We start from the raw sequence: 27,096 nt of genomic DNA on the forward strand, positions 1-27,096 counted from the left end.
TAAAATATGGTCGAGAACATCTCTGAATATGGAGCAAATCCTCCCTCAAATTCATTTTAAGCGATCAAACTGGCCCTAGAGGGTAAGGTTTCCCTTTGTCGTATACCAGGAATGTTTACATTGGCATGCATCTGCTGAAAAGGACCTTGAGCGGGGGGCCGTGGTAGCATGTGAAAAATCCTCCCACGATGGCGCCAACAACGCATTTCTTGAAATGTCCAACCATTCCGATTAGCTCCACGGTTGCTAGGATTTTTCCAAATGAAGGGCTGGGAGAAGAAGGACGATATACTTGAAAACGAATAAAAGATTTCAATGCCTACCGAGTGCTATTTATCATTGGCTCAAGCTGCCCTCTGATTTATCAGAGGAGAGTAACCTTTTGAGGGCTGATGTGCTGCATCCAACAGAGAAGAAATCACAGTAGAGTCAAGAAAAAAGGTGCAAAAATGACACACAGAGCCATTATAAGTAGATGTCAGCTCACCGTGATTAAGCTTAGCTTATTCATGGACATGCAGTCCTCCAGGGAACATGGATGCTAAAGTTTGCAAGCACCGTTGTAACTTTAAGACTTTAAAGTAGCTGTTTCTATGAAAAACCACATGCCGTTTCACGCATCGGTCACAAGCACTTCCGCAGAAGCCCCTCCCCGGGTGGATGGCAAGTGCTCCGGCCCCATGGGAGCCCCCAGCCAAAACACAGCTCTCTGTTCCCGAGTTTCAGTCAAAGTCACTCCTGACAAGAAGGTGACTCCTCTCTCCCAGAGAATAATCTTTTCAATTCACACTTCCGCTTTTTTTATTTTTTTTTATCCCCGCTCCCCGCATTGCTAGAGATAGCAGAGGTAGTTGTGGGAAGGGGCTGGGGGGGGGGGGTGTACACGGAGTGAATAAATAGCTTGCTCATAAATGCCTGTGGAGGTGAGGGAAGTAATTACAGCCCTCCGAAAAACAAACAAACAAGCAAACAAACAAAAAAGTACAGGTGGCGACGGGGTCTCCGTTGGGGGATTTGGCAGCTTTGGCAGCTTTAGCCTAATCGGTTCAACGGTTTCACACACAGCACTATTAGAGTGACTCACAGCTCTGCATATTGTCCCAAAAAGTCTGATCACATGCATCCATCGCGAAAGGCGAGTGGCCAACCCAGAAGGCAATCGGTCCGCCGCTCCAGAGATCAAAGCCAATGATAATTTGCAGGGATCAACTCATTATCTCTGGCCTTGTCTATCGTGTCAAAAGCCAGTTTCATCCCATCGTGTTAACAGGCGACTGTTACTCATGAAAGCCTCACCACCAGGAACAAGACATATGAGTGGCGCATGAGAGTTCAAGGGACAATGGCAGGACAGTCCACAATTGTCATGGCAGGGGGACTGGCAATAGCGGCGTTACCAGGATGCCGTCCTGGGGTGGGATTTCTTGAATGGGCACCAGTTTTCAAATTCTGTCAGAGGTCTTGGGGGGGGGGGGGGGGGGGGGGGTACCCAGGTGCGAGGGACAGGTGTTGCCACCTATTGAGCATTAGGAGCGAAGTGACTGTCAAACCTAAAAGAAAATAATTCATTATGAGCGAGGAATACCATGATACCATGACATGGTCATCGCTTGGGGGTGCGGGGGGAGACGAACTCCCCCCTTCCATTTGGCAGGAAGGCCCAAGGTGACATCTTGTCAGGGGGCCCAGAAATTCTTGCTATGCCCCTGCTGACATGTACCGTGATGGGAAGCCTGCTCTGGACCGAACGGCCTTCCTCTATCCCACAACACAGAACTCGATGACAAGGACCGAGGCTGACGCATCACGGCAGATGAATGTTACAAATCCAAGTAGTCTCTTTCTCCCCATTATGATTTACATTACAAAGGGCACAAAATCTGGCTACGGACATAAAAAAAAAAAAGCTTTACATGATCCACTAAAATTACCATCCTTATATGAATACGGATTAAAGACTGGGAAAAAAAAAATCCTCCAACAAATGTCGATTGTCATAAGCAGAAAGTTTGCACATATCTTTGATCAATGGAACAGATCCCAAAGTTGCTGAAGGAAGATCATTTAGAAGATATGCATTGATAAATGGCGGAGAATGGAACAAGTCCTCTTTTTAAGGCGAGGGAAAAAGCTCTACTAGAGGTCGTCTACAAAACTTGGCACCAAGTCATCCTTATAAATGGGCAGTTCAGAGCTGGTGCCATATGGTAAGAGAGAGGGACAATAGCAGCAGAGAAGGTCTGGCTGTAGTCCCTTGTATCTCCTGGGGAGGGTACAGTTATCGCATGTCTACTGGGCCAAAGTCGTAATATAACCCACCCTCACCGTCCCCCTGCAGATTCGGCCATCTTGCGGCCACTTACCCACAGCCAGGTTCCCAAGAACCCGTTCACAAGTACAGCCACTGGCTTGTAGGTTCCCGCCATAAAAAGCCATATATAGTATAAAGTGCGGCTATGCATGTGGTTGAATTGTAAGCTATATATGTTTCTTCATACGGTAAACAAAACATAAATAAATAACAGACTATGGGCAGATACCGTAAATAAATAAAATACCGCAGGTAGACTGTAGCAGCCGACAAAACACGCTGCAGCCTATGTTAATGCTACAGGCATTGGAGATTCCTCCTGTCATGCCTTTTATTTCTCAGAAAAGTGAATGTAATAATTCAAATGGCTGGCTGCAGCCTACAGAACACATCAGATATTTCGACTGAAGACACTGACGGGTCAGTTTTGTTGCTGAAGCAGAAAATGTCTTGAGAAAAAACTAAAATCCATGGGTCATTAGAGCTTGTCCGTGTCTTGGTCCCCGCAGATGGTAGTGGGCCTCTGGGATCGCCCTTGTCCCAGTAAGGCATTGGCCATGCTTGGTTAAGGCCATTGGAGCTGATCGCCATCCCATCCTACCCGGCCCTCCGTCCCCATCGGAGTAGCGGAGGGATTAATCTTATGCTTTCCACATGAAAGATTCAGGACTCGCACCTGGCATGTTCCTAAGCTCATTCCCCAGCTGGAGGATAACGCCGTTTTATGCATGACATGCTAACTGCACTCCGCAGAACGCGAGGGAGCCCCAGCAAAGAAAATCTCCAACCAGACAGACCAAGATCCTCTGCTCCTCGCTTACCGATTCCTCTAAAGCTGGCTTGTTTACTCAGCTGGGTAATCTTAGCCTAAAACAACGGGCCGTTACATATCACAGTTATGGGAAAGTAATGGCTTCACCAAACAAATACGTTAGCATGAGCTACCCAGCCACAACAACAAACAAGGATAGACGAGAGCATGTGACGAACAAAAGGCACAGCAAACACCCCCCCTCCAACAAAGGCATATTTATTGCTAAGTCAATAGCCTGTTTTTAAAAAAAGCTAACATAAAGGATCATTGGGCACCTCTGCTAAGAATACCGATCCGTCCCACTCAAGAGGATCTTGATTTATGCAAGATAATGGCAGTGCCAGACTCGATTCCTGGCTGGAGTGGCAGGAGAAGTTCTAGAAAGTGATTCGGCCATCATTCGGCGGTAAAGGGATCTCCGTGATTTCACCTCCACCCGCATCACCATCGACGTGAAACACGCACCAGGGCACCAGCGACCGATTCTCCGCGCCAGCCTGTATCTTAAGTGGCGTCTGGCCCGGCGAGATAAATGAAACATCACGAGTTCAAATAAACTACATTTTAATTAGCCATTCTTTAATTCTGACTGACCCCCCCCCCCCCGTTTGACGCTGATCAGAATGCAGAGACACCGATAAGAAGCTGCCAGACAAAGCCAGGACTGAGAGGTTATTAATGTCATTCATGTTCCCTAATGGTACGCGAACACCGGCAGAGCAATCAGTCATCTTGATTTTTTTTTTTCTCTTATTATTTTTCTAGTTGACCAGTCGTCCAATTAATGCTTTCTGTCCAGTTGGCCTATATTCTTCTTGGCTGTTAAATAAACCCGTGGAGCGTAAGCATGGAATTGTCATTCCCGAGGCTGCTGCTGCATTTAGCGGCAACTGAGGTGGACCTGGCGGCCCTCCAACCGTCCTGATAAGCTTAAGTGGAGAAGGATGCAAAATATTGGTATCTTAGGGACTATTTCTGCAAAGAAGGATTATCCAGCTACTTTGAAAACTTTAGCAGTTTATCAGCAAGTCGAGGGGTGAAGGAGATATTCCAGGGTAGAGCCAGTGTTAGGATAGTCATCTGGGTCCATTCTGTCTCTTAGGGTCTACCAAATTAACTTCTGGTTGGTCTCTCAGTCAGATCGCATGCAACACTTCGTTGGCTCCTCTGTAGACCCAACACCCTCTTGTCTTCCTGCCTCTGATTTTGTGGTCCTTTTCTCTCGTCCAAGTCTGTTAAACCCGAACAAAATCCCAGTCCTGTTCTCAAATGCCCAAATCACATGATGGGTCTCTTAGTCTTCATGACTGGAGCCACGACTTTGAGATGTCAGCACCAAGCTCAGCACTATTCTGCACTAAGGTGTAAACTATTCCAAAATCTTACATCTGTTTCCAAACTCAACCAGGTTTAAAGTTTTAAAAATGATTTTTAAAGATAGACATGAACTGCATTATTTACAAGGTATGCATAAGGTGTTTTGTGTTGCTTATTCAGCATATAAATGTGCAGGGAATGGTAACAATGTCACCCTCCAAACGTAAAAAAAAAAAGGTATTTGAAAGACTTCAGTTTGCGTCTCGGTATTTGCATCTCATACACCTGCATATTTTTTATATGTACAGAGACTGATAAGTTACATGATTAACACACGCAGAACTTTTCTCTTAGTATATCACGCCACAGAAGAATTGACATTTTCTGTGCAATGCCAGCAGAAAATATGATAATCTAATGCAGATGGGTTTTAATAATACTATGTGCAAATTAATTCAGTAATATTACATTTAACATCTACAATAAGGCTTGTAAAACTAAGAGTGTCATGATAAGTTAAGGAAAAATAAACGGTCACAAACCTGACTCGGACTCCATGTTATCACCTAATCATTATCTCACAGGTATACGCATCCACAATTATACATATATTCAACAGATATGCTTCTAAGGAGGGGGGGGGATTGGATGTATGAGTGCCTGCAGGTGTAGAGAAACGGTTATTTTTACCATGACCTTGAACGATGTGGCAGATCTTTGTTGATTGCATGTGGAATCAGAGCCTCATGACTCTGTGTCAAGCTTTGAGGAAATGCCGTCCCTCTGTTTCAGAGACATTCAAGGTTGTTTTGGCCATTGGGAGGCTTTCGCTCGTTTCACCGGTACGAGATTGTCATTCAGCGTCAGTCTGCGAGCTGGGCTCACGAACGCGATGTGGCGGACAGATGACTCACCTGTCTGTGCTGGCATCCCAAAAGCCACAATAGATGTTTGCAGAACCCTGTGAGCGGAGGGGAGGTTAACGTACTGTGTCTGGCCATCTGTACAGGCGTCAGAAAATACAGTGGGGTTTCATTAAGCTTTCGGCTTGTGCAGGGCAGACCCTATAGCAGCTGTTTGTTCCCTACCAAACCAAACCCGGTATGTCCATCACTCTGGTTACTGTTAATGTTTGCATTACCACTGACATGCAACTGTCCATCCATCCATTTTCCAAACCGGTTATCCTACTGGGTCGCGGGGGGTCCGGAGCCTATCCCAGAAGCAACGGGCACGAGGCAGGCAACAACCCAGGATGGGGGGCCAGCCCATCGCAGGGCACACTCACACACCATTCACTCACACATGCATTCCTACGGGCAATTTAGCAACTCCGATTAGCCTCAATATGTTTTTGGACTGTGGGGGGAAACCGGAGTACCCGGAGGAAACCCCACGACGACATGGGGAGAACATGCAAACTCCGCACACATGTGACCCAGGCGGAGACTCGAACCCGGGTCCCAGAGGTGTGAGGCAACAGTGCTAACCACCGCACCACCATGCCTCCCCTGATATGCAACTAGTTAAAGATTAGGGGTAGCAAAAACAATATTATCTTTGGACTATTCAGTATTTAGCATTTAGTAGTGGTGCACCAATGTAGGAATCTTGACAGACCCTATATATAGAGATGATACTGATAACCAATACCGGCGATGAATATCCATCTGTGAGCCAGATTTAATAATAAATTTAAATGATGTCATGATCTGTTAAATGTGCAGGATCTTGCCCAAGGACCAGTACTATGTGCACTCTTCCAGGTGATGACTGAACTGAAGAAATTCCTTATCTTCCATTACAGAAAATGGCTGATTGTCTAATACATGCATCTCCTATATTTCAACAGTTGCATCTTCAGCTCTGATGTCGATAACTTTGAATATAGATTGAAGCCAGAATATTGAACGGCCGAAACTGACACATTGGACAAATATCAGCAACTTTATTTTTAATACATATTGGCTGATGTTAACATGTTAACTAATAAACCATGTGTCTCTAACTTTCATATAAATGACTGAAGTTCTACAAAGGTTTTGTTTTCATTATAGCAGGTATGCCACTAAGGCTTGTTACCCCAACATGGCTGTAGCTTTTAGGGAACGTTTAATCCACTACACTGTAGCTCTTGGACATCAGGCGTGACGTCATTCTTGGCCCAAGCACCTGTACGTGCACTGAGCACCACAACACTCAGACCAAACTTTACATAAATTCATCCACCCCTTTCATTTCTTCTTCACCAATGCCTACATAACCTGGTTCTAGATAAACCAGCTGGGGGCCCTATTAGTATATCAGGGGCCACAATTCATACAGTGGGTCAACCATATTAATAGCCAATGATATATGTTGAATCTGTGAGTGTCAGGGGAGGGTGCACTCTGGAAGCCAATCAGCTATCAGCTGGGACTGGTGCCCCTGTGACCACACCCCTATATACACACTCAGGGCAAAGTTTCCTCATAATGTGTCGTGGGACCACAGCCAGCACGACACATTATGACCAGGGAACCACAGGCTCCAGAACTGGCAGACCGCACCAGGGGAAATATTGAAGGCATCCCTTAAAAAGCCGTCATTCCAAGTGGCAGCATTCGTAGACAGGTGACAAGCGGCCCTCATTTCTGAGCCCTGTTGAACTCTGTCCAAATCACAGGCTCATAGGCAAAACAGAATAAATAAGCAAATAAATAAGTGACATAAAATAAAGGAATCAATCACCTGCAAGCCTGTGACAGGGTGAATGGTTTTAGAGGCAGGGGTGAGAAACAGAGAGAGAATGGCATAGTTTTGACCTCAAGCAATCCCTGCGAGCAAAAAGAGGTTTAAGAAAGGCAAGCGATGCCACAGTCTGCCTCGCACAGCTACTGAAGCCCATCAGCCTCGGCCTGCTGCCCTCTCCACCCACATGCACACCTTCCTCTCCCGCTACCTCCTCACAGCAAATACCTGCAGCCCAACTCTCTTGTGTTCTTGTGCCCACTTCCGATTTAAACTAGATGCTGTCGCTATGACAACATATTCCTCCTGCCACCCCCCCAGCTAATTCCTATTCCAACCACACCACAACGTCTACCACCCCCCCCAGCCACCCTCCCCGCCTCCAAAAAAATCATAACAACCGAAAGATCTTTATGAAAAGCTCAACTTTGTGTTTTTCACCAGATCTGTGCCCGTGTCTGTCCTTTTGTGTGCTACAACTATGTAAGTGATACTTCTATTTTGGTGTGATTGGCCTCAAAATGTGATCAATTTCAGAGCATGACAGATCCAACGTGTCTGCAAAGTTTGAAAAAGAACCATGAAATACTTTTTGAGTTATTGTGTGAGATAAGGGCATGCGACAATGGACCAGTCTCAAAACCACATGTATTCCCTAACTGGGGAATACAACTACCAGAAAAAAAAGTCAAAAAAGTCAAAGAAGTTATTCCAGTCACAAGCAGTGTTTATCACCGTAGCTTAGTGGTGTAGCTTATCGATGTAGTGGACTGGTGATGCCACAGCAATCTGTGGAAGCGCCGGTCATAGGCTTGGGGCTGCATAAAGACAGACAGCATCCTCTTACGGGGAAGTGAAACGGATTTTAAATGATGGAATGAAACATCAGGAGAACAGACCTTGGAACGCCGGTCAATGTGCGTCATAAATACCCTGAACTCCCCATCTGGGTCTCTCATTATGAATCAAGAAAAGACCTCATTAAGGTACAGACAAGACGCATGTCTCATCATGGACAGCACGACCCGGACTCGCGGGAAAGCTTGATGAAAGTCTGCTGGAGATGACAACTGTGCTTTTTTTTTGCAAAGATTATTATGACAAGCAAACTGCTTCATAAATAGCTTCAAACAGCACGCTCCCTAAACAGTGATCACCACATACAGTTGTAGTTCATTTTCCATTTCCGAGGTGTGCACACTCCTGCCACAACGCTCTCCTTGTAACCTCATTATCGCTCGGACTTTCCTGCACCCCACGTAAGCCAGACTTCAAAGAGTCTCTTTCATTCCTTTTTTTGGGGGCCCATAATACTCCCACGACAGATTCCACAATACACATCTCTCCCCCCCGGTTGGGTATTCTTAGTTGTATATATAAGAAATACTACTCAAAAATTTGCTGATGCTAAATTTGATTTCTGAGCCAAACGGTCCAAGAATTCAAATAAGCATTATGACCGATTTCTGTTCCAGCAACATTAGCAGCATTGCACAGCCGGAGGCCATAAGGATAGCTGCTATTTTCACCACATATATAAGAAACACATAAGCACAAGCCAGCATATGATTACCATAAGAATGGTGATCAGATTTATAGAGCAGTCAGTTATCCTGAAATACATTTATGGACCTGCTTTTCCATAGAGTAGAGTGAGCACGAACTCATCTTGCAGAGTGCAAGGTTAAACAGTAACCCCAAAGGCCTCCAGAAGTCTATTTTCATAAAAAATAGTACTGGAGATGACTGCAAGACCTTACTCTGACAGAATCCAGCACATTATTTGACCACAAGCCCAAATTCTCACACACATCACTACAGAAAGATGCGATCAAATCCTCACATACAATAGCACTGAGCGCAGAACACCAAACATGCAGCACACAGCAATAAAAATCCCAACAAAAAAGCCGCCAAAATAATAAAATGAAAAAGAAAGCCTCTCTGATTTTTGTTTACATCTCCAGTCCACATCAGCTCTGCTTGCAAAGGGCTCTGACGACCAGTGATCTGTTAGGAAGACCTGACATGAATCAGAGACGCTTATCTGCCGACTCCCATGGGTCTGAAGATAAAGTAACATTCTCAGATGCCAGCTGGTCAGTGAGATCTCAGAGAAAACAGACAATATCCTTCTGGTCCCAGCAGTTTCTGTTCCAATCTTGATGCTCACCACAGCACCCGCTGAATACACTTTTTGAAGCGTGATATGCATTGATTTTTATTCTAAACATCTTCCGCCTCTCCGAGAACAAAGGGAAGAGTCATCGATGGAGAGATTCTAAGTGAAGCCTTGTACATAACAAGGCAAAACTAACCTTAGAGTGGTAGCGTTTTTGTTTTTTGCAGAAATTTGTATTCAAATCAGAGAAGAGTCGCCCTACGGAAGACTGGTCTGGTAAGCAATTAGGTAAAGCTTCTTATACGATCCCGGCTTTAAGACAAGATTTTTGTTGCCAAGACAGCGTAACAGCGGCGAGCTGGGCCAGCCGTTATTTCTGGAAAGTCGAGATTACAGATGCCAGGCTCCTCTATCCGAGTCGAGTAGCGCTGAGGGGTGGGTGGATTGGGGACAGGTGTGTGCATATGTATTCAGGGTGATGCCTTTAGTCCAAATTTCCCCCATGTGCCCATGTCCCCCCCTCCTCCCGTGCCCCAACACTGAACTACCGCCCCCCCCCCCCAAAACTGCACAGGAGCTGTCATTCTCTGGGCTTCCCTTCCCATCATGTTCGCTTTGCCATCTCGTAGCTGCCCTCCAGGCAGGAAAACACTGAACCACTTAGCCGAAATTACCCGAAGCAGACCGGAGAGAATCTCGCCCGACACAAAGAGCCGCAGTCACCCGTCCTAAACCACTACCCCCCCCCCCCCCCACAACATGGAGAGCATCTGATGTAACTTGGAGGAGATCTACAGGTCTTCAGGGTCCTTAAGTCTCCTTGCATCTGGTTAAGCTTCTTCAGAACCTAGCAATTGCCTTCCAGTACGAAGCACCAAAATCCTCTTGCCTGGTCTGTCGGCTCTATGAACATGTTACAACGTGCTCCTTAGGTGGTGACAATCCAGGTGGCCCGCCACAAACCTCCCATCAGCCAGGATCCCTACCTGCCTTCATCAGCTACCAAGCCGAAGACTAAGATAAATCTCTGAAACTCCTGGAAGGCATGGGCCCCGCTACACTGGCAACAAACACTAGGTCCGGAAGACACCAGGTTGGACAGTGTTTCTCAACCCAGTCCTCGGAGACCCCCAGACAGTCCACATTTTTGCTGCCTCCCAGCTCCCAACACACCTCTACCAGCTATTTGGTGTTAATTGTTTGTTCTTGATCGTTTGGTTGGTTCCCGATTGTTTGATTGAGGTGCTGTGGGGGAACGAAAGTGCGGGTCTGGGTTTCCTCGAGGACAGGGTTGGGAAATAATGAGTTTGAGGACCAGTAGACAGGAAGGCGGGGTCACATGACTGTGACACAAGACAGCAGCTTTTGTTGGCTTGGATCGGTAGCCGCAAATTGCACCCTTGAGCAAGGTGCAATAAGGAGGCTGCATCAGAAAAACAGAAGCATTTGCTCTAAATCTGATTACCAGCGGGGTGAACAAATAATATTTAAATATGGCGCAAGAGAATAACTTTTAATTCATTCATACAAAGCCAGCTGTCCAGGCGAGAAAACATCGAGGGGAGGGGCAGAATTCCATAGAACACGGTGGACTTTCTATCTGACAGTAGTACTGTATGTTTTCTGGTCTAGTTGAAATTGTGATTCATTGCTGCAGGTCTGTTTGCTGTGAAGATAAATGTCGCATGACATTCACAAACACAACTTCTCAGACACAAACGTTGCCCAACCCCCATGCCTACAGCCGGCATAGTTTGCTCTGCTTATCATCCCATTCTTTAGCGATTCCTGGAGGTATCGAAATTGGTGACAAGATAACCATTCTTTTTTTTTCTCCCAGTTTATAAATTTTGATTACTTTTTTATGAACATTTAACCATTTTCAGAGGCATTTGTGTGGAGAGATTAGCTCACTCACGCAACATTCTTCTGGACCTGGCTGAAGGACCAACGCCACATGCTTACCTTTGACCTCTGGAGGTGCCGGTCTCTAATCCATCCCGGATCGCAGCAAAGTGTTCCGGCCAGAAGTGGTCACTCAGCTACTGGGCAGGTCTTCCACATCACAGGGCCTTGCTGAACTTTATGGGCTCGGAGCAGGCAGCCTGCAAGGCACAAGGGGCAAAGCTGGTCAGAAGCTTAAGAGGCTCCCACAAAGACCCGGGGGGCACCGAATAAGTAAAAATGCCACAGGTAAGACCCTACTTGAGTACACTTACACTTTATCATATCCAGGGCTATGCAGCAACCAGACCAAGTTAATCCTCTCCCAGTAATCCCATTCTCAGACATCCAGGCCTGTCTCAGAATGAAGTGTAATTTTATCAGGTATGTGGGGCCCGGTGCTGAGAGGATCACCGTGACGACATCAAGGATGTAAAGAGAAGAGTAAGACTTGCAAGAGAGTCTGAGACTTGGGTACGGAGAGAGACCGACTTTACAATGTCCACCTCCTTTGTTAAAGTGGATCACGTCAGCTAACCAACACGGGGGGGCTTAGATTGTGATTCGTTACACCCCTGGGTCTCGACAACAATGAAGCTGAACTTACAACAGGATCACACTCAAGGAATAAGCCCACGGCAGAGTGGCAGATACGGACAATTCCACGGGGCATTCAGAGAGATGCTCTTTATGCCACTAAGCCCAAGATTCATCGAAAACATCAACAGCAGAAGCTGCACTGCTGCCGTTGCCGGTACCAATTTACACCGAGGGCCGAAGAATCAACAGATTCAGAAACAGCCATTCCTGACTCATGGAAGCTCAAAACGGGCTTCACATAAAAAAAAAAAAAACACCCCCTTTAGAAAAACGCACCTTGACATCTACTGTGGAACATTTTGGAAAAAGTAAAAATGCAGACTATTCTAGCTTGGACTAAAACTGCTGGAGAACTGAGAGTTTCACATGTCAAGATTATAAAACAAATGTGTTCTCATCACAGCTTCCCGTCTGGTTCATGTCCAGCCCGAATCCAGTAACTGACAGCTATAACCAGCTTTTTGCAATGAAAGGCTTGGATAACACTTTGGATTATTATATTCTCAAGTTTTTTTGACCTCACTGTAATTAAATTCCAGAGGCCACCAGCTGGTCATAATCACATACATATATATAAATATACATATTAAGTATGGATATCATAAGTATTGTAATCTGCAATGTTCAATGGAATTATCAGTGTATTTAAGGTAATTGTTGGCTTTAATCTTCCCCAGAAGGCTTCTTAGCCAGAAAATCTTTATACTTCATCAGCCATTTACTCATAGCGACACAAAATGCTATTTCCTTCCCCGACAGAAAGTGACACAGACTAATGAGATATCCCAGCAGAGATGTGTGATTCTCCAAACTGGCAGTTTATATTTTCATTTTAATTCAAAGGCACACCTGTTGGCGTTGCTCCCGCTCCTCACCCACGGGCGCATTCGGGGGGACGCTCTTAGAGTCAGTTTTACGGACTGAGTGTTATAGGATCAAGGATTAATTTAATCACGCCGGTTATTTATTTGATGTTTACAACAGGAGGGTAAATCATCAAGGCACATAAAACAGCATTTTGTCTTTGGGGTCGATGGGGGGGGGGGGGGGGGGGGGCAGTCGTGCTCTCTGTCCATCTCTGACATGGTGCTTAGCTGCTTTTCAGTCTAAGTAGATTCACTTTTTTGGTATTTTCTCTTTAAGCGTGTCACTTTTTCTGCAGCTGCCAGTGAAGTTGTCTGCCAATCACAGCGAGCCCAGCGACCACCCCCCCCCCCCCCCCGCATCCCCCCGAATGGATGAATCAAGTTGACTATGGAGTCATAACCCCAATTGAGGAGGCAAATTAAACGCAGCCCACGAAAGATGAAAGAAAAGCGGAAATGCTTTGAGTTGATCTCACCCCCCGAAACACCCCTAAATGTTCATTGTGTAAAATCGCTCAACAGTGCCCCCCCCCCCCCACACCCTAAAACGCAAGAGGGGAGTCATCATCTGCAGCCATCCTCATCATCAGCATCATCAATAGTGGCACAATTTCAAATACTTTACTGCAGTTCTTATTTCAAAAAATACAGCAAACATGGTGGTATTCAAATAATCTCCACAAAGTGGAACAAATCCACTTCACGCGCTATTTTTACTGCGGTAACAGGACTGTTTATCACGTCTCTTTTAACAAATATTGTATATAAATCACGTTACCAGACCCTAAGGGGGAATTTTGCTGTCAGACGGTAACATATAGATATATGGTTAGAGAGAAACACACAAGACATAGCGGGATAAAAGCTTCAATTTCAGACAATATTGGATTACAGGGACTGTAAACTCCCGGATGGAGAGCCGGGTACCGTTTTGAGCTGATGCAGGAAGCGAAAGTAATAAAGTGTCTTAAATTGTGCTGTGAGTCCCTATAAGCTGAAAGAGGGACAAAGGGGGGGAGGTGGGGGGTTGAGGGGACAGAGGGTTGACCAAAGGCTCAGACCACAGCAGGACAGAACAGACTCATTTAGCCATCTGAGGAGATGAATGGCAACAGAGCTTCCTCTGGTCGCCCACTGGTAGCGACGTGCCCGAAATATACATCAGCTTGGATACACCTAGCAACAGACTCCTAAATCAACGGAGACCCCAGCAAGCCCAGTAGCTGAAACCCCCCCCCCCCCCCCCCCCCCCGGTTACATGCTGGCACCGTGGGGGAAGAGGCATACCCCATCCCCCCTCCCAAAAAAATAATCAGAACACAGTGACTCCGAATGCACAGCCCTGTCAGACACAGGCATTCTTCACAGAGGCTGTCTGGGTGGCCATTTATTGTACATGCCTTGTTCATACAGTACAGTATGTGTTTCAACTGATTGCGTATCGTCAGATTAACTTCTGTAGTTTATACAATCACAGGCTACCTATTAGTCGGCCTTAACAGAGAGTTCGGCTGTCAGCCAACAGCTGATTTAACCGTTAGCTGGTTTTCCTGCATTGGCAGAAATGTACACGGTGATGGACAAAAACCTACGGTGTGTCTTGAAGCCTCACGTCACCCAGTTCATTTGACATAGAACGTCTTCACAAATGTACAGGAGGTATATAAAAGCAAATAAAGATTAATAAATGAAGTATAATAAAGTGTGACGATGATCACCTATGCCTTTACTGATGGCAGCTACTGCTAACAGCGAGGTAATATGTCTGCGACCAGCCCGCCTTGGTCAAACGCGACATGACACATTAACATTGCATACAGTCACTGGAGATGTTAGCTTTACTTATTACAAAGAATAAGGGATGATACTGTATTTATATGGGCTTAGTGTGTGACTCAGTAGCTGAGGGATCTGAATCGGAAAGGTGGGTTTCGCGAGCAAACCATCCATCTCTAACTGCCCCTCTAGTCCTGGATGATAGCTGAGCCTGCTCTCCGACCTCAGCCCATCCTCCCCGGCATCCCAACGTGCCAGATAAATAAACATATAAAAACATCGTCAAATGAGTTGCTTTCTGTTCCATCTGGCACAGTAAATACATCACTTACCCACAAACTCTGTACAGTCCTATCAGCAGCGTAATATAAATGAATGTGTTAGTCTCATATATATATAATATATATATATATATATATTGCTGATAAATTATATATCTCTAACACATTTACTGGGCTACTCAAAGGGGAAAAAAGACTGCTGATCCTTCGAGCATAAAAATTACAGAAAACAAACAGCACTGTGTTCTGAACATGACATTGGAATGCAATTTGGAATTAATTCCAATTGTTTGTTACAGAAAGAAAACCCATAATTCTGTATGTAACAAATGTACATGAGGGAGGAGAGGAAGGGGGCACACGGCCTCGGTGGGAGGCACAGTTGTTTCACAACTTCTGGGTTTCCTCTTTGTGTTCTAGCTCCCCGCTACAAACCAAAAGCGTGCAGGCAGGTTAATCTGCATCTATACACTGCCAATGATGCCTCGCTTTGCGTGTGCCCTGCAATGGGCTGGCATGCCATTCCTAGCGTCCTACGCTGTTGTATTGGATAAGAGGGGAAAATGTATGGATGGAAATTAATGTATATAGGCTATATATGCAAGGGCATGCCTCTCTACTTACAATAATAATTATATAATTACAATATACCAGTGTTTGTCTTCCCTGTTGTAAACAGCCTCCTCTTTTATTTTATTATTATAGTAAAAAAATAGGTTTGGAGATGGATGGATGGATGGATGCGAGCTGTCCAGGTGAGGTTTTTTGTGGCCACATTTTGCAGTGCAGTAATAACGTCCTTAAATACCCTGCAATCCACCACAGTTACCTGCACTGAAAAACCAACAGACGGATGACACGCAGGCCGGATGTGCGCTTAATTTTTAATCCGAAAAGCAGATAAAAAGCTGGGCACCGCGTAGCACTGATGCTGGAGTTCATTTTCTCACTCCTCCCGCGGAAATGCATCTCATATTTATCTTTCCACACTCAAGCGGCTCGGCCATTAGCGGGGCTCCCCGCTCCTTAAGCTAATTTATTCAGTTCCTGTTCATTAACGCCGCAAATGCACCTGAGCTCCATAAGGAGCGGCGTGTCTATCGATCCGGCCGCATGTCAGTTTGCACCGGCGGTGCGAGTCTGCGTGTGAATGTGAGCAGGGCGGAGGGGGGGGAAGTGCACATCGGCCTCCCTAAGCAACTTAATCCGAGCCGGTGCCTGCGGCTTCGGACAGCGGGGGGGATCCTGCGTGTCGATTTTTATCAAAACGACTTTGACGCCAATCGCATCAGCACATCTCAAAACATCATAAAAATGTCAGACGGTGTAAAAGTGCAGGGTGGGTTTATACGGAGCGACACCTCCGCCGAGTGAATTAAATAGTATAAAATAACGTTATGAGGTGATTCACGGAGGCTGGTGGGGCAGTCGGGGGGATCTGAGACGCAGCCGCTCCTCATGAGCGCCGTAAACCGGGGGCCGCGGATTTAACGGGCGGTGAAATGGGTGTCTGCTCTCGCGCGTCGCCGCTCCGATCTGCTCACTCCAAAGCCGCCATTTAGTAAGTTCAGACCGGGGACGTTATGAAAGCGTGCACCCCCCCCCCCCCCCCCGCCAGTGTTTCTGTTCGCCCGACGTTCTTAGACTTCAAAAGCTTTCGGGTGAAAACAGAGCAATGCTACGGAGTACATTATATAAATAGGCACCTTAATTAGAAGTCGATCTGCCATGCTCCACTTGAATAAAATAACATTTCAAATTAAATTAGTATTGTTCCGCATTATTAAACCAATACGTGATCTCCTCTGTATGCCCCGTTGCCCTTTTTCTTAATTTCTTTAAACTTCCAATGATGAACTATAATTCATCTTATCCCCTATGTGTGAATCACAAATAGCGACAGGAAATCTCCATTCCCCAGTGAAACAACGACACTGGTGAAAAGTAAGGCAAAATAACCATAAGCCTATTTGTCCTGTGTGACTATGACAGTCTTCATGCTACATCTCCCATATACTCTGTAAATCGTCACACTCCCAAACTGCCTGCTAAATCCACCATAGTCACAATGACATGTCCTGCAGGCATGGTACGTGTCCTGTAGGGTAGCACTCTGGCGATAATATCTATATTTAAACCCTGCAGAGCCTCCACAGAATTGGAGGTTGGAAGGGTGGGTGTGTTTCGGGGGTGGGAGTAGGGGGGGAGATTTCAGAGTAATGTAATATGACACAACGAGGCAGAATCGGGATTCCGGATGGGGCTACATGCATGGAGCGTGCCGTCCCTATGGTTCGCCCGCATCCGCTATCACCGGAGAGCCCCCCCTCTGCCCCCATTTGCCTTTCATGGTGCATTACTGCTACAAAAGCAAGGGGAGGTTATGCTGAGCAGGGAAGACAAAGGCAGGTGAGGGCTGAGTTTGGCAGGGGCGGGGCCACAGGGCCATTGGCCCCAGCTGAAAGCTGATTGGAATCCTAAGTACCCCCTGCCCTGTCACTCACCTATCCAAGACATATCATTGGCTAATGAAAAAGATGCATTCTCTATATGAATATGGCCTCTATTATACCCCTCAACATAAAAGAAAGAATATATCCTAGGAGTGTCCCTGGAGTTAAGCATGCCATAGTGTCTGCTGGGGGGTAAGCTCCGAAACATATTAAGGGGTCACAGCACACAGCACAACGATGGTGTTGCCGGAGCCCTTTAAAAGCCACCTGCTGAGACCCTGGGGGACGTATTTCATATTCATGGACGTGACATAATCATTTACTGGTTTATTATCCCATGCCAGCCCTCCAAACTAAAGGTTCCAGATTAGCAGGCGAAAGTTCAGCAACCAATAACTTCAGCTAGACAACAAAAATTTGCTTATGCAAAACCTGCCCCCCCCCCCCCCCCCCCCCCGCCTCTCCACCCCTCAGGGTATTCCGACACCCAATGCAGCGTAAACAAGAGGGTTACACTGCAAATTATACTGCTCAATTAGCAGAACAGTTAATTTCAAATTTTATGTGTTATGCTCCAAAACAACCAGCATCACTTATTAACCAACTGGAATATCAAGTCAACCTGATCAAGATCTAAAGTGAAAGTAACTGATTACAAAGCACTCAAATGCAAAATCACATCAGTGTTCATATGAATAGGCCATTACAGTGACATTTCTTTAAAATAACTTTAGGTCAGTGGGTTTTTTTATACTATCCTTCCTAAAGTGTTAAAAAAAACGGTGGTTGTTAAATGTAAGATTAAGTATAAATCGACACAGGTAATACAAAAGAGGGCACAGGAATATAGCCAATATGAAAGCTGTACTTTGTGAATCAAAGCATTTGTGGTAAAGATTACACAATATGCAGCAATTCTTCATGCCAGTCTATACCTATGGATGGAGGATGGATTTTTCTGGCTGACTAAGCATTAAGTATCTATTTTTACCTTACTCTGTACAGTCCCAGTGAAATAACTTTTCATCCGTAAGACAAGAACAAGTTTCAGCAATTGAACACGCTCGCTTGAGTCTCGGCACTAGAAACATTTGAGTCAAGAATGAAATATAAAAATCGCCGGTCCCTCTGAAAATTTAAAATGATGATAGACGTCTGCAGCGTCAATTATTTTCCTAATTACAGGGATAACTAGGCCTTTCGGTTCAGCCCCAGATCTTTCGTAAAACCCAGGCATCAGAAATCCATTCAGGTCACAACAAGACACGATATGGAAATGAGTGACTCAGGGGCAGGGGTTAGGCGAACAGAAAGGGAGGCTTTATTGAGATTAAAAGAACAGGAGTAGTGAAACCATACGGGACCATGAGGGGTCAAAACGGGAAGACTAGCACAAGGGAGGCCACAGGCAACGGGAGCAATGATGTCAACGGCTGGACTGGGGAACACAGGACTGGGAAACACATATACATGAGACTAATGAGAGACAGCTGGGAGTGATTAACGAGGGTAGAAACGAGAACTAAGACAAACGAGTAATGGGCGTGATTTGTTAGGACCACGCTAGGGAGGAGACAAGAGGGTCAGGTTGGCATGGTGGGCAGGACGTGATTCAACAAGAGCGTCACTAGAGATTTACAATAACAGGGGCCAAGCTTTTACTAAGGGTGTCTGTTTTTCAGCCCTAGCAACACCCCTGGGTGAAAACTTCTTACTTGTCAATACAAGTCAGTTTATTTCTATAACACATTTTAAAACAACCAATGGTTGACCAAAGTGCTTTACACAGAAACAAGAACACATACTACATAAATTACCACACCACATACAGTGTGTATACACACACACACACACACACAAAACCCCACCATAAATAAATAAATGAATAATAAATAAATAGATAAAATTTCAAATCACACACACACAAACCAAAATAGAGATGACTAAACCCCTTTAAAAGCCTCAGCAAATAAGTGAGTTTTTTTTAAACATTCAATGGAGGGTGCTGCTCGAACATGTTGACTGTTGAAACTCTGGTTTCTCGGCCTCACCAGGAACTTACTTTTAATATGCTAAATCGACGAGGCGATGGGTGACCTCACGAGACACGGCGGTGCCGTGCGGCTTGGAGCAATCGCGGACCCCCTCGCCCAGCAGCAGCGGCGAGGTTCTGCTCACCGTGCTTATGTCCAGCCTGTAGCCTTTTTCCTACCACTGCCAAAAAAATAGGTCAATTGCTGTTTGTCTGTACATCGCTTTTTTTGCTTCCCCCTTTTGATATACAAATGTATGCTGATGAGGCAGCTGTGTGCAGCAGAGCCCTGACAACAACCTCGATGCGTAGTAACAGCAGGTACAAAGCCGTGCTATGTAAATAAGCGAGGCAGGTACATATCATCGGTGTCCGATGAAAACTGGGTGAAACCGCGAGGTGTGTGTGTGTGGGGGGGGGGGTGCTGCGATACCCGTCTCTAGCCAATTTTATCAGAAAATACTAGAATAGTCTTGCTGTTTAAAATACTATCAATATTCTGTACCTCTCTATAAACTCTCAGTAGCATGACAGTATTAAAAATAACCTATTGCCCCAGTCTAGTGCATGCTGGCTAGTTTGCAGCCGGGGGGGGGGGGGGAACAGCTGCTGCTGATTTGCAGGTGAATCCTGGAACTTCGGAGAGTCTATGATGGAATAAGCCCATTCTCCTCTCACTCCTGATGACTTTTAACATCTAATTGACCAATGAAAAGATTATTTATTAAGTCATATATTGAACTAGCATTTATGATTGTACTGGTTAAGATTTGCATTCATGATGGTCACTTGTCTGGATTACATCGCATCACATTATAACTTTTAACAACTTAACGTCGACAGCTGGAAAGCGAGCTAACTAGCATGGCTGTAAATTGTGAATACGAAGCGAGATTAGTTCCTATCTTGTTGACACTGACATATTTGCCTCGCTGATCACAATCCATGTTTAGTCCATTTTAAATGAAAAACGTTCACTGACAGCTGTGTAAAGATAGGTTTCTATTTTTAGGTTCATTTTGTAGATTAGATGCCGAGAAAATGTTTTTATTTCACACTGTTGAAATAACGGATTTTTGGTGATACAGTACTAGTCAAACGTTTGGACACACCTACCCACCGAAAAGTTTATTGGTACTAATTTATACACTTTATAATAATCTGAAGGACATAAAAACTGTAAAATAACAAAATACACTGACTAAAAAAGTATAAAAAAAAAACTTCTGTCAGTTGGAGCTCAGAAGGTTGCCGGTTCAAATCCCAGGGTTGGCAAAGTGATCGCACCATTGGGCCCTTGAGCAAGGCCCTTAACCCCAACTGCCCCAGGGACTGGCTGACCCCACTGTCTCCTCTACACCAGTTCCATGAGGTGGCCTCCTGAGATGCTTTTCCTGCTGTCCTGAAGGAGGTCCCACATATGCTGAGCTCTCACTGGCCGCTTTTCCTTCACTCTCTGGTCAAACTCCTCCAAAACCATTTCTTCTGCATGTAGGTCAGGTGACCAGGTCATGTGATGCGACACCATCACTCTATCACTTTTGAATGCTACTGTGCATGTCTTTCAGTGGATGGTGGCCACACGCAAGATGCTGCTAAGGGTTACATTCTGACCTCACATTCTCATGTCACAAACGGAAGCTCAGGGATGCTGCTATGCCAGTTTGAATGTATGTCTGCTCTGAAGTGAACCTCCAGCCGTGCTAGGATATCCTGCCCTGAAGGCTATACTTCCCTGCATAGGCTCTTGATAAACATTACCCTGATTGGCTAAGTGGTGATAGAAAAAGCACTGATGGAAACATTATATGCTAAAGCAGTACCATGAGATTCAGGCCATTATGTGGCACCATCCTGCCAGTATAAGCGGATATTGAAAATGACCGAAAAGGAAAGTCTGCTCTGAAATAAGCGGATCGCGGATAGAAACAATTACACTTAACATCTATAGTCATCCTGTATGAGCAGCAGTAGGGGTCTCATAATAGGAAATATGGGTGCCTGCTGTCATATTATGCCATGATATTATATACCTAGTTTGATCATTTCAGGCTTCTTGCAGATAAGGGTATCGGGCTGTGTAGAATATTTACAATTCTCCATATTCTGGCTGCCTGTCCTGAATTGGCTCGGGAGTCAGATAGCGTGTTCGGCTACGAGGCAAGAATGCAAAGAGCCCCCCGCTGAAAGAAAATGGAGTCAAAGGTATATGCCGTTTTTTCCGGTGACATTTCCCGATAGAAACAAAGGCCTTGTCCAATTGCATGGTTTGTACAAATAAGCTTAGAATTTGACTAAAAGCATCGAGACCAAAACCTTCTTTTTTTTTCCCCTCATTGAAACATATGTGGAAACACAGCTGGGATTTTTGAAATTTCACAATAATTTTATTTGGTCTTTGGATTTTCTTTATGGTTTTTTAAAATGCGTTCATGTTATTGTATATGCTACGGGCTTCTTGGAACCTACAGGGGGAAGAAAGTGGCCAGTTTATTGGGCATCTGTGAGCTTTTTATCTTAAAGCGGCCAGTAAAGTGTTTATTTTGTGTTGGCCTTGTAATTAAATGAAATTCATAAGCAGGATATTCAAAGGCCGAGTAACAATTGGTCCAGAGGGCCTTTGGACCAAGACTATAACATGTAACAAAAGCTCGAAAACGGGATTTAAACAAAAAAAATAAAAACAAAAAAAATCGACGACAAACAAACAAAATCTGGAAGACTTTTGAAAATGCCTCTGAAACAAAGTTAAATATTGCAGAAATTGTTTTTCCCTTATGCACTTGGTTCCGTAGGACAGAGAGTGGAGTGCATTTGGCAACCAGCCATTTCTACAAAGTAACACCGGGGAGCCAGGATTTGCAGTGCCGAGCTGAAAGAAGCAAATCTCACAGACTCGAAAAAAGCACGTTTGGTCTGAAAGGTCCTGCTAGCTAACGTGGGGCGCGAATGATCTCGCAGTCAAACGGTAAAACTGCAATGCAAATACAAAATCTGAACTGAAAGGATAAAACTAAAAAAAACAACAGAAACAACCAAACATTCAAACTACACTGGGATGATATAATCCAGGAAGCAGAGGATTAAAAAGCCTGCTTTCACCAGCTCAGCGGCGCTTTCTCCTACAGGAGACGTCCCACCAAGTCAAGACTGCGAACTTTTTCTAGCTCGCGTGCGAATGTGGCTAAAAAAGGCACAGACGCACATAAAGCCAGTGCCCAGTGCATCACCAAGGACACGGCAAAGCAAAGCAAGCAAGGCAGTGATTGGCTGACGCCCCCAGCCAGTGGATCGCCATTAGTCTAAAAGCTGCTCCGAACACTGCCTTCTGGGTAAAGTGTGTTTGACCAACTTGCAGCATAAAGATTTTAGTATGGAGTCCCAGGAACAGTGCCAGCATAGCCTAGGGAATGAGACTTAGACAGAACAAGTCTATGAAAAATGTCTGACTGTGAGGGCAAAACTAAGAGACATAAGCTCCATCCAGGGGCATCAGAGGCATTTTGAATGTGGGGGGGGGGACACACTGGCATAAAACTAATATATCATGTTACATGTGGAGTGGTCCAAATAAATAATTATGAAATGTGAGAGGGACACGTCCCCCTCAGATTTAATGGCGGCGAGGCCCATGGCTCCATTGGTCAAAAGCATCTCTTACTCAGTCTAATTCTGACTGATCCCCATCGCGAGCAGCGCAGACCCGCCCTCCGACACGGTACCATACCCCACGAATCGGGCCCCGTCGCAGCACCGTGCTTCAAAACGGGATGGATGGAACCGTGGAGGCGTCCGCCGCCGGATTATCAGTCCTCATATTCATCATCGCGCTCATTATCTGAGAAGTCTGACCTCAGGGAGCCGGAGTGAGAGAAGCCGGTTACGGGCGAATGGACAGAAGGAAAAAAAAAAAAAAAGGAGAAGGAAAGAAAACGCAGTCTAACAATCTTGGAAATGTCAGAGGCAATTATGAGGCTCCGAACGAGGTCAGCTGCATGAAGGGCCGGTGAAAAACTTTAGCTTGCAGGATGAGGAGATGGTATGATACCCTTGCCTGTCCAAACTCCCCCTCAGTGTTTTTCAGTTTGGAAAGTCACACTAGACACCCCCCAAGGGTAGTAGTGTATGCCTTGTTCCCACAGGTGCTGGAGAGTATTCCATTTGTGTGTGTGTGTGTGTGTGTGTGTGTGTCAGTTTCTCGCACCTTTTCCATAGAGCCGCGTGACGATGATGATGATGATGATGACGAGGATGATGACGCGGTTACCCACCAGTACAGCAGGCCTTGACAGAGACGTGAATGAGAAACCGGCAGCCACAGGCCACACATGTAAATGTTTGAACTGGCTGCGCTTCATAAATCTGCAGTTCATTTCTTACAGTGAAACCCCGTATAAAACGCTGTCAGGTGTGGGTCTGCATTTGCAAATCTCAAGTCGGTCGATTTGTAAACAGCGGGGGCATGAACGGCTCCCGGAGTAGGGCCGGTCGATTCAGCCTGGCAAAACAGAAAGCAACAAGCCGCCTGGTGCCGCCCGGACGAGCCTCGTTCAGTTTGCAGACCACACTTGCAGACCACGCATGCAGACCACTCAATAGTCTCTCCAGTTAAAACAGGATAAGTAGCAACAAGAAAGGGAGCCACATATAAATAAAGACTAACCGACACTCCAATGCACTTATACCCACGACTAATATATATAACAATTCTGATGAAAGTGATTTTAAATGCAGTTATTTTTAGAATGTTAAAATACAGAGTATCATTGTAATGCTTTCAATTACTACTTATATGGCAACTGTTAAACAGCAGAAAGCATTGTCATATATACATGGAAGGTAGTTGTTCATTCAGATAAGCACTAGAGAAAATCCAAGATACCAAGAACCAGGATTACCATGATAGCAGGCAGCCAAGCCCATAATGGAGGGCGAATGACTAGTAGTGCCTGGATTGCATGAGGAGATCTTTGGCCAATGGGACACATCGGCCAATCAGGAGAGCCGGATGGGATAACACATAGGTTCAGGCCAGGGAGGCCTGTTTCCCCTCTGAAGCACGACAAGTCACGTCTAGTCAAGTGAAGTCAAGTCAAGTCAAGTCAAGTGGGCTTTAGTGCCAAAGCATCTACATTTGAGGGGGGGGGCGATATGGCAAACATATCGCGACTTTTTGAGGCAGGATCACGATTCACGTTTGTTTTTCATGTTGATTTTTAAGACTATTTTGTAAGCATATACAATACCGTAACTGTGGGCAGTGGTGCCTTGATGGTTAGGGAAGCGCACTTGTAATTGAAAGATTGCAGGTTCGAATCCCCAACCAACAAGACGTCACTGAAGTACCCTGAGCAAGGTACCGCCCCCCCAGCGCTGCTCCCCGGGCGCTGAATTAGCTGCCCCCTGCTATGTCACATTGTCACGTATGGATTAAATGCAGAGAACATATTTCGTTATTGTGTGTCAATAACAACTAATCACTTAAATTCACTTAATAAAACCTGAAAGGACAAACAAACAACAGCTGGGACAGGGGGAGGGTTTTCACAGGATTAAAAGTGTAAAGGCACAGGAGAGTGCTAAAAAGGGGGGCTGGACACAAGGGTGTATATTCGGGATGGGCCAATCCACATTTTTTCAGTCTGGGTCTATTCATATTCACATTCACTCAATGCAGCCTTTCAGTACATTGCTGTCTCACCATCGGAAGAGATGAGAATTTTTCATACACAACAGAATCAGTAATGAAACTGGATTAATGTTTAATTTGCATCTAACTGGCTGGTATTGAGGACGGACGGGTGAAGGCTGACATCGCTTTCTCATGTGCATGAAGCCCTGCGTTCTCGGGCCCTGCTGCGGACCGCACCCCCCACGGCTATTAACGGCGGAGCCGTGACCCCCGGGGTGCCAGTGCGTTGATCATTCCCGGCCGCGTGCCGGACTTCAAGGGAAGCAGAAGCAGACGACACTCAGGGGCCCAGACGTCAGAAGCGATCCCAAATAAATGTGGCATCGTGGGCGGAGCCTGCGATCTGCCAGCGTACACAGACCTCCCAGGAGGACGGCCTCACTGATGGACTCTGACTGTGACCACAGTTTACATCTCGCTTTTATTAAAGCAGCCTCATTTTCTCTGTCTTCTATAATGATAGCGTGCTCGGGGGGAAATCACCACATACGCTAGTCAAATGCCTCGGAACGGTAGATAAAAATGCATCGAACGGATAACACCCCAACCGCCTGAAAAGGCTGCATTGCCCCTAAGGACGTCGAATATGTCCATGGGACGCAAGATGCCCAAAATGCAGAGCGGAGCATTTCCAAGGCAGGCAGCGCTAAGCTGGCAGTGTCGCGCTTACGCCCCGCCTGCTGCATTATCGTCACAGGTCAGCAACATCTGCAGAGGTGACGGAGTGCAACCTGTTGAAAATGACACTGGCCTGAACCGCTTCCCATGTTGAGCACAACTCTTAAAACGCAGTTTGCATTTTTCAGATACGATCAGAGCCGCGGTTTCCTAACAAAGTCGAGCCGGGAATAAAGTGAATGGGTCACACTTTGTGTCGGGCTCTGAAATCTGGATACTCTAATCACCAGTGAACAATTCTGCAGGTTCACATATATCATTTCCTGATACCGCTGTCTCTGTTGTTCTCGGGGTTGGGGGAAAAAAATGAAATGAAAAGGTGGATTAGTACCTGTCAATTTGATGACTAATTAAAAACACCTTCCTGAGATCTTACGACCCCCCCCCCCCGCCAGAACATTGAATAAAAATGCTAACATTTTATAAAACTCCAGACAGAAGAGTTTAAATGAAAGGGAGCCTCATTATTGCATGATTTATTTATTTTTTTATTACATTCCGTTCCTATTAAAGAAAGTTTTGCTCATGATAAATTCCGGTGTTGAGAGGCTGGATCGCTCGTAAGGGGCTGTAATATGATACCTTTCCGTCTTACTACAGTCTTTAGTACCAGTAGAGACTCTGTGCTCCGCCGGCTACCGCAGAGAGAAACACTTCCTCAGCACGAACGCCGCGGTTCCAGGTGAAACGTGAGCGACCGCATTGACAAGCCGTATATATTTTCCCATCATGTTGCCGTGATCAGAGCCGAGTGTAAACTCTACCGATTGCTCCCCCGGGTTATGAGAATACGCCCCGTATAAATCCCGGCGTCATTTCACAAAAAAAAAAAAAAAAAATCCAACAATCGCCCCCCTTGCTTGTAGTACAAGATTGACGGTCCCATTCTCATAAATCACATTTCGCTTTTACGGTTTCATTTTTCTTCTCGTATATTACAGAGACCCAGCAAATCAGATTACATACCATTTTCTTATTACTGCCGTCCACCGTGGCATGCTTGCTGGAGGCGCTCCGTACACATACACCTGTTGCAGTTCCCACAATGTTAAACCATAAGAAATCTGCGAGGATGGTCTTATCTGTTTACTTACCGTAGATCCAGCTTCCTCGAGAAAACTGATTATTTTGCTAATGATCATCAACAAAAGTGGTATAATATTTTATATCAAAATTAATAACCAATGGCGAAAAATAGGCCTAATAAAATTAATCAGTTCCAACAATACAATCATACAAGTTATACAATGAGAAAGTCTTAATTGTACTGTTTGAACTGAATGGCACTCACAGACTTCCAACTGTCAAACGTTTGTGCAAAATTAACATTCTGATTAGAAAACTGTTATTTTGAAATAGGCTGAAGTGTTCTGAGTGGGCCACAATCATTCTTTCATCAAAAAAACAGGCTTTTTAATAGATCACTGTGGTGTGATCTGAAAGTGCTGTGGTTTGTCTGGGGTGACTTCCCTGGAAGTCA

The 27,096-nt window shown here is 45.4% G+C and overlaps 1 protein-coding gene across 1 annotated transcript in view; it reads right to left on the reverse strand.

Annotated features, from left to right (window-relative positions):
* The window catches only part of LOC125712727 (glutamate receptor ionotropic, kainate 4-like), a 216,649-nt gene that overhangs the window by 145,537 nt on the left and 44,016 nt on the right, over positions 1-27,096 (reverse strand). Inside the window, exon 2 of the mRNA XM_048983114.1 lies at positions 11,260-11,399. The gene's annotated coding sequence lies outside the window, so the exon portion shown is untranslated. The remainder of the gene's footprint in view (positions 1-11,259; positions 11,400-27,096) is intronic.

This window comes from Brienomyrus brachyistius, chromosome 18 (assembly GCF_023856365.1).
Source record: "Brienomyrus brachyistius isolate T26 chromosome 18, BBRACH_0.4, whole genome shotgun sequence".
NCBI classification, from domain to species: Eukaryota; Metazoa; Chordata; class Actinopteri; order Osteoglossiformes; family Mormyridae; genus Brienomyrus; species Brienomyrus brachyistius.